Source organism: Marmota monax, unplaced genomic scaffold (genome assembly GCF_021218885.2).
Source record: "Marmota monax isolate L192 unplaced genomic scaffold, Marmota_monax_Labrador192_F-V1.1 WCK01_AAM20220418_F8-fsc00022, whole genome shotgun sequence".
NCBI classification, from domain to species: Eukaryota; Metazoa; Chordata; class Mammalia; order Rodentia; family Sciuridae; genus Marmota; species Marmota monax.
The window spans coordinates 10,347,506-10,354,292 of NW_026695215.1; the positions used below are offsets into that span (position 1 = coordinate 10,347,506).

Sequence of the window (6,787 nt, forward strand, 5' to 3'; positions counted from 1 at the left end):
CCCTATATTTTCAATTAACTAATGTTTAGTTCTGTGTATTTATGGTGAAGTGATACCTCTTTTGGGGTTTTGGGTATATGTTCATAGTTTAGTGATCTTAACGTTTGCTCATAAACATTTCTAAGTAATTTTTTTTAGCCATCATTGTGGTTGCTTTGTCCTGAATTCCCTGCCCACATTTCATTTCCTTACCTTTTACTCTGAAAACCACTGAAATATACATCCCACCACCACCATTCAGATAAAACTTGCCCTTCTAAGATTAGTAAAGGCCTTTTGACATTTACAGCCCACGGAAACTCTTAAATCTTTAAAGAATGTCAAAGAAATCCATAAAATATCTTTTTTTTTTTTTGCACTTACATTTTTTTGCTTTTGCTTTTCTTTATTATTATTATTATTATTATTATTATTATTATTATTATTATTATTTTAGTTGTAGTTGGACACAATACCTTTATTTATTTTCTTTTTTTATGGGGTGCTGAGGATCAAACCCAGCACCTTGCACATGCTAGGCAAGAGCTATACAGCTAAGCCATAACTCCAGCCCCTGGCTTTTTCTTTTAAACCTGGTGATAATTATTTCTTTAGGTAATCACTTGACAATTCTGTAAACAAGTAGAAACTTTTAGGCCCCAAATCTATTTGTTTTGCTTGGTTTCCTTGGTTTGGATTTTGAATAAGTAATAATTGTTTGACTTTTGCAAAATGAATAAAACCGTCAAGCTCACCAGGTGGTTCCTGATGGAAACCACCATAAGTGGTTAGTGTCAGAAAGATTTAGCCCTGTGCCTCCTGCCAGGGCAGGCAGATGCAACAAAGTACCTTTGCCAACCCTGCTGACTGAAACTGACACTCACTCTCTCTTCTGCCTGAAGACAAAAATGAGAACCTCATCAGTGAGACCTGAAAGTACACAGCAAGATTCTACTTTCCTTCCACCTTAATATCACGCACCCATGAGGCTTCAGGTTGTGGAGCAGGTCTTCTTGTGAATGACCTCTTCTCCATTTTGTAACTGAGGAGGTGGGGGCAGAGTAGATTATACGCTTTGTTTAACAAGAAGGTAGAAGTGAGACTACTTCTGTGACCCAAGCAGCACTACTTGGCCACCACAGCCCCGACTCCTTTGGCCTCCTTGCAGTTTGTGATGTCATCAGTCACTTCCTCATTAAAAGTCTTTCACTGTAATTTCACAAAAACTACACTTGGGTTTTACACATCTCTCTCTGTTCTCTCTTTCAGTCTTCTTTAAGCAAAGGATAAAGAACCCAGGCTCTTTAAATATGGGTGTGTCCCAAATGATCATACTTGACCAGTCCTTATCCTGTAGCATTTTAAGATTAGATCTGTTTCCAGGGACTCTGTTTCGGAGCCAATCACTGGTTCACTTTTAAGAGGTGGGCAGGCATATCTTAACAATCTCATCAGTTGTTCCCACTTTGATGTCCCATAGAAGGGTAAACTTAATTAATGTAGCTGTACCCCCAAATCTCCTTCTTGTGCTTCTTTCTAAATGTGTGCACTATCAATGGCCCAAGACAGAAATGTCCTTTAGGCCATTCTCTTTCTTTTCCCTCCCTAGAATCTATTTAGTTACCATGCATTGCCTATTCTTTTTTTTTTTTTTCAAACCCTAGAAGACAACCCTCCTTTCTAATTTTACTAAGCATCCTGTCTATTAGCTCAGAATTGTGTTATTTTGGTCTTGAATGATATCCTAGCTGCCTGTTTTTCCAATGTTTCATTTCTCTCACCATCACTAATTTAGTCTTGCTATAACAAGAGCTTAATAGGGTCTTCCTCAATTTAAAATGATCCCATACTTTTCCTATCCTTCATGAAAAAAAAAATCCAAAGTCTTCTTCACAGTCTGTGGCCTTCACTAAGGGCTTCTTTTCAACCTCTCCAACGTTGATGACTTTGAATGATGTTAGCTGCTACAACATCTTTTTCATGGAAGTTTATGTGGTTATTGAGTGGGGGTTTCTGATGTTGGGCAGCTTCTGTCCATGTGGTACTGCAGGGTGAAGAGACCCTTCTACTTTTATCTCCATCAACCCTTAAGTTCTCATTATCTTCCACATCAAGTCAAGGAGAGTCAAACAGCATGGTAGAGGCTCACCTACTTTTTAAACACTTGGCTATAAGTAACATTTTTTTTTTCTCAGAATCCATTGGCTATAGTTCAGTCAAGTGGCCTCACCTATAGAGGCAAGGAAATGGAATTCTACTCTAGAAGCCACTTTTCAGCAATATCTATTCCAAGAGTGGGGAAACACAAAATTTGGCCAACAGTGAATTATCTGTCTCAAAGTGAGAAATCTCTGTCAATTTCACAGCTTTCTCCCTTTTTAGTCAGCTTTTAATTACTGTGACCAAAAGACTTGACAAGAAAAACTTAGAGGAGGAAAAGTTTATTTTGGCTCATGGTTTCAGAGGTTCATTCCAAAGCTCTGGGATGGAAGTAAGACAGAACATCATGGTGGAAGGGTGTGAAACATAAAATCAGCTCAACACATGGCAACCAGAAGTAGAAAGCAAGTTCTACTCACCAAGGACAAAATATAAACCCCAAAGGCAACTTCCCAGTGACCTACTTCTTCCAGCCACATCCTACCTGCCTACACTGATCCAGATCAGTAGATTACTTTGCTCATTAGGTTACAACTCTCATAATCTAATCATTCCACCTCTGAACATTTTTGCATTTTCTGACACATAAGATTTTGGGGGATACCTTAAGTTATAGCCAATTGTGTTCCCCAAAAGTTCCTGTATGTGACAATGTAAGAAAGTTTAGAGTTAAAATGATCAGGTTATGAAAGCCTTAATCTAATCAGTGCATTGATTTGCTTGAATGGATTAACTGGGTGATGACTGTAGGCAGGTAGAGTGTGGCTGGAGGAGGTAGGTCATGAGGAGCATGTCTTTGGGGTTTGTGTTTTGTCCCTGGTGAATTAAACTCTCTCTGCTTCCTGATTGTCATTTCCTGAGCTGCTTTCCTCTGCCACACCCTTCTGCCACCATGTTCTGCCTCATATCAGGCACAGAGCAATCGAGTTGGCAGTCTATGGACTGAGACCACTGAAACCCTGAGCACCAAATAAACTTTTCTTCTTCTAAGTGCTCTTGTCAGACTTTTTTGGTCATAGTTGCATAAAACTTGACTTAGACACCTTATATTTAAACCATAACACTCCCTGTTACACTGAATCCACACCTATTTGTATTTTTGAAATGCACCAGTATAACCCTTTGCATATGTAGCTGACTTCAGCTTCTAGGTGTATTCTACTCTTCTTTCAAAACATAGCTAAGCAAGCTTTAACTGCAGAAAAGTTGTCACTGTATTCTCCTTTCAAGATATATATCATCTCTATGTCTTCTATATTATTCTGTTGTGATAAATGCTTGGAAAAGCTTGATGAGATCAATTCTGTGGATTATTGCTTTAAATCTCTTTTTCTCTTTTGCACTGAGACTTGAAAAATATATGTATTTAAAATGTGACTCATCCAGAATGATTTAGAAATAAAATTTGTAATGCACAAACTTCCAGGAATATTGTTGTTAAAGTAAGAGAATTTAAGATTTTATAAATAATGGTGATTATGTTAGGCGGTAGTGAAATGCATGTCACAAGTATTCTTTAAATTATTTTAGGGTCTTCTTTAAATTACTTCCAAAGTAGACAAGAAAATAAAGGGTGGTAGTTAATTTATAGAAAATAAACAGAAGCAAAAGAGCTAATGGGAAAGTACGTCAAAAGAAAAAGATTAATGGGACTAAATCTTGACAGGGTCCACTGAGGTTGATGTGAAGTTAGGAATTATAGCTATAAGTGTCTCCATCTGTCTGGGAAGGAAGATTCCTTTAGCTGGGCAGGCGCACTAAGGAAACTTCAACCAGCTGTTGACCCCAGTGCTGGCATTAACATGGGATTGACTTGTTAGATTAGATGAAGCCCCTCTAAATAGGTGGCCACCATGACAATTCCAGAGAGGACCAATTAAGGTCAATAACTCCTCTACCTGACATGAGGGGGAGTTGGCAGAGTACAGAAGGTGGTCCCCAGTTCTCCTGGTAAACATCAAACAGTAATAAATTTGGAGACAGCTCAGTCTCTTTTGTTGTTCTCTGCTTAGAGATGGCCCATACTCTCTCTTGAGTGGTCTCTGCTTGAGCCTCACTTTGCTTTTACTTTATTTTCACCACACTTTCTCTTTACTTTCCCTTATAATAAAGTTCTTTTGCATGGTTTTAAGTGTCTGACTTTAAATTTTCTTTCATCAGAACACAAGAACTGAGGTTTGGTTTTTCAGCTCCCTGATTTCCTGTGTCAATTACACATTTGGCTATTTATAGTTTTGTTAAAGATGGGCTTTAAAAAAAAATCTTCATTGGAAATCCCTAGAAGACAGCATAAAGATTTCTTGTTAATTAATAACAAACATCCTCTTATTCTGGAAAGACACCAAATTGCACATCCATGCCTTCCTTAATTAGTAACAAACTCACTTCCTTTTTTTCTGGAAAGATACCAGACTGTTTATTCCCAGACATGGCAACCCACAAAGTTCAGATCAAAGAAATGTGAACAGAAGTGACAAGTTTCAGTTCTAGGCCTTGCTGTTAAAACTCCCATATGCAAGGCTTCTCTCCCTTCCTGTATACTCTGTCAATACCCAGAAGCACCTCAGAAGCCACACAGTGTAGATGTCCAGGCTAATGGGAATCCAAGGGAATGATGCTACAAAGCAGCATCCCTTCCGCATATGCACCACCTCCATGCAGTGGTTTTATAGTTTTACTTATTTTCTTATCCTGTTATTAAAGTGTAGAGTTGGTAAGACCCTAGCATTACTCAAATTAATAGGACTACAATGTTGATTTAAAAGGAATTTATATTGGTAATTTAATCAGAAAATTAAACTCCCTTTTCATGGCTAGTTTTTCTAAATATAAAATGTTGCTGATGCAAAGTGAAATCAGCCTTCTGGTGCTGCTTTCCATCAATCCCTGTTACATCCATTTCCCTTTGAGGCTGTGGAAGTCTTAAGAGTTACTGGTTCCAGCATTAACCTAGGTAAGAAAACAAAGATAACAGCAATCATGAGAATTTTAGAGGGGTACATTGAATATCCTCAGTGATACAACAAAAAGCCAGAATCACAAATAAGTACAACAATAGTATAAAATTAAGAAGAAATGACCTACCATGCACAAGAGAACAGCAATAAGCTACTTGTGTTGAGTGTGAAGTCAGGCAAAAAACTGTGATGAATACCCTCCGAGTTCATAACCAGGGTCCTTCCCAATCCTCCACCTCCCCAATAGACATGTCTATCATGTAACAAATCAACTGGAGTTAAGTCCAGGGTCAGGCAGTGACTCATCAGCACATCACATTCTTGGACTCTTTCCACATTTCAACTCCACCATCTTCAACCTTGCTCTCTGATGGTCTTGAGTTGGCCAGTTCATCCTTACACAGGAGAGAAGGAGAGAGGTATATAAGTGCACACACGTGTGTGTGTTTGCACACATGTGCACATAAATACTCATATACATGTAAGCAGTAAGCCCTTTCCTAAAAGCCCTCAAGAAGATGTTCCCCCGCCCAGTATGGATAATATGCTCACCAGGCCACCAACCACAGGGAAAGGAGGATGAACTCACTTGAATGGACTACCAAGCAAAATTCATCCTTTGTGTTCTGAACCTCCTTCCATATACACAGTACCTGAAAAAATGGAGTTTTTTTAGCAAGTGATTCTGAAAAGGTGTTCCAGGTAAAAAATGTCATCTCTATCATGGAAATTTGTTAGAAAAGCTCCATCCTAGAAATACTAAATTAGAAACATTGAAGGTGGGACTCTGAAAATTTAGTATTAACTGGTTTTCTAATGATTCTTACACATGCTAAAATTTGAGAATCACTTATTTACTGCATTAAAGTAGAACTTGAGTAGAGAGTAGGCAACCAATCATTTATACCATTATCTAGATATTTTCTAATTAAAGGCACCTTTCTGAACTCTAAACTTTTCTTCACAGACCATAATAAGACAAAAATGAAATGGTTAAAATAACAAAACAAAAAAGATAAAAAGAAAGAAAGAAAAAAGAAAGAAAGAAAAAGAATCCAAAAGTTGTAAAAGGCACAAGGATTCAGAAACATTCAAAGAGGAAGCAGATGTGGTAAAAAAAAAAAAATTGCAAGATACAGGAAGTATGTAAAGAGGGCGCTAGGTTAAGAAAATTCAATTTACCTCCACAGAACCCCAGTGAGACTGAGGACTTATTTGTATCAAATGAAGGAGAGCATAAAGTTGAAAATCAAAATTAAAGTATTGACTGCCTGAAGGTCTGTGCTCAGAAGCCTGTTCACTTACCCTGTTGCTACCTCCATGGAGACAAAGCAGCAGCCTAAGCAAGAGGTGGCAAGTGTCTTGGGTGTAGAAATGAACACAGAATTGTTTGGATTAAAAAATATAATATTCATCCTAGAAGAAGAGATGAAAAACTAAAAATGAGAGCTAACCAAATTTCCATATCTTCTCTAGCCTTTTTCTACAGTAGCAAAGCTAAACCTGAAGCAAAAGTTTACTGTAAACAGGGCACCTTTCTAAACAGTGTGTGTTTTAACTTCCCCAAGCATCTTTAAAACACTATCTATTACCACCCTCATTTACAGATTAAAAAACAAGAGATTGTCAGGTTACTTGCAAAGCTCACAGCGATGGTGAGTTGAGGAGACTCACCATCAAATCAGATGGAA

General features: G+C 37.9%; 1 long non-coding RNA gene across 1 annotated transcript; it reads right to left on the bottom strand.

The window, feature by feature from the left end:
* Positions 1 to 4,624: 4,624 nt before the first annotated feature.
* LOC124084538 (uncharacterized) lies at positions 4,625 to 6,560 on the bottom strand. The gene is made up of 4 exons (XR_006849133.2): positions 6,402 to 6,560; positions 5,686 to 5,749; positions 5,224 to 5,491; positions 4,625 to 5,088 (listed from the first exon to the last, which is right to left on the bottom strand). It is a non-coding gene; the product is annotated as an uncharacterized LOC124084538 (long non-coding RNA).
* Between the last annotated feature and the right edge of the window lie 227 nt (positions 6,561 to 6,787).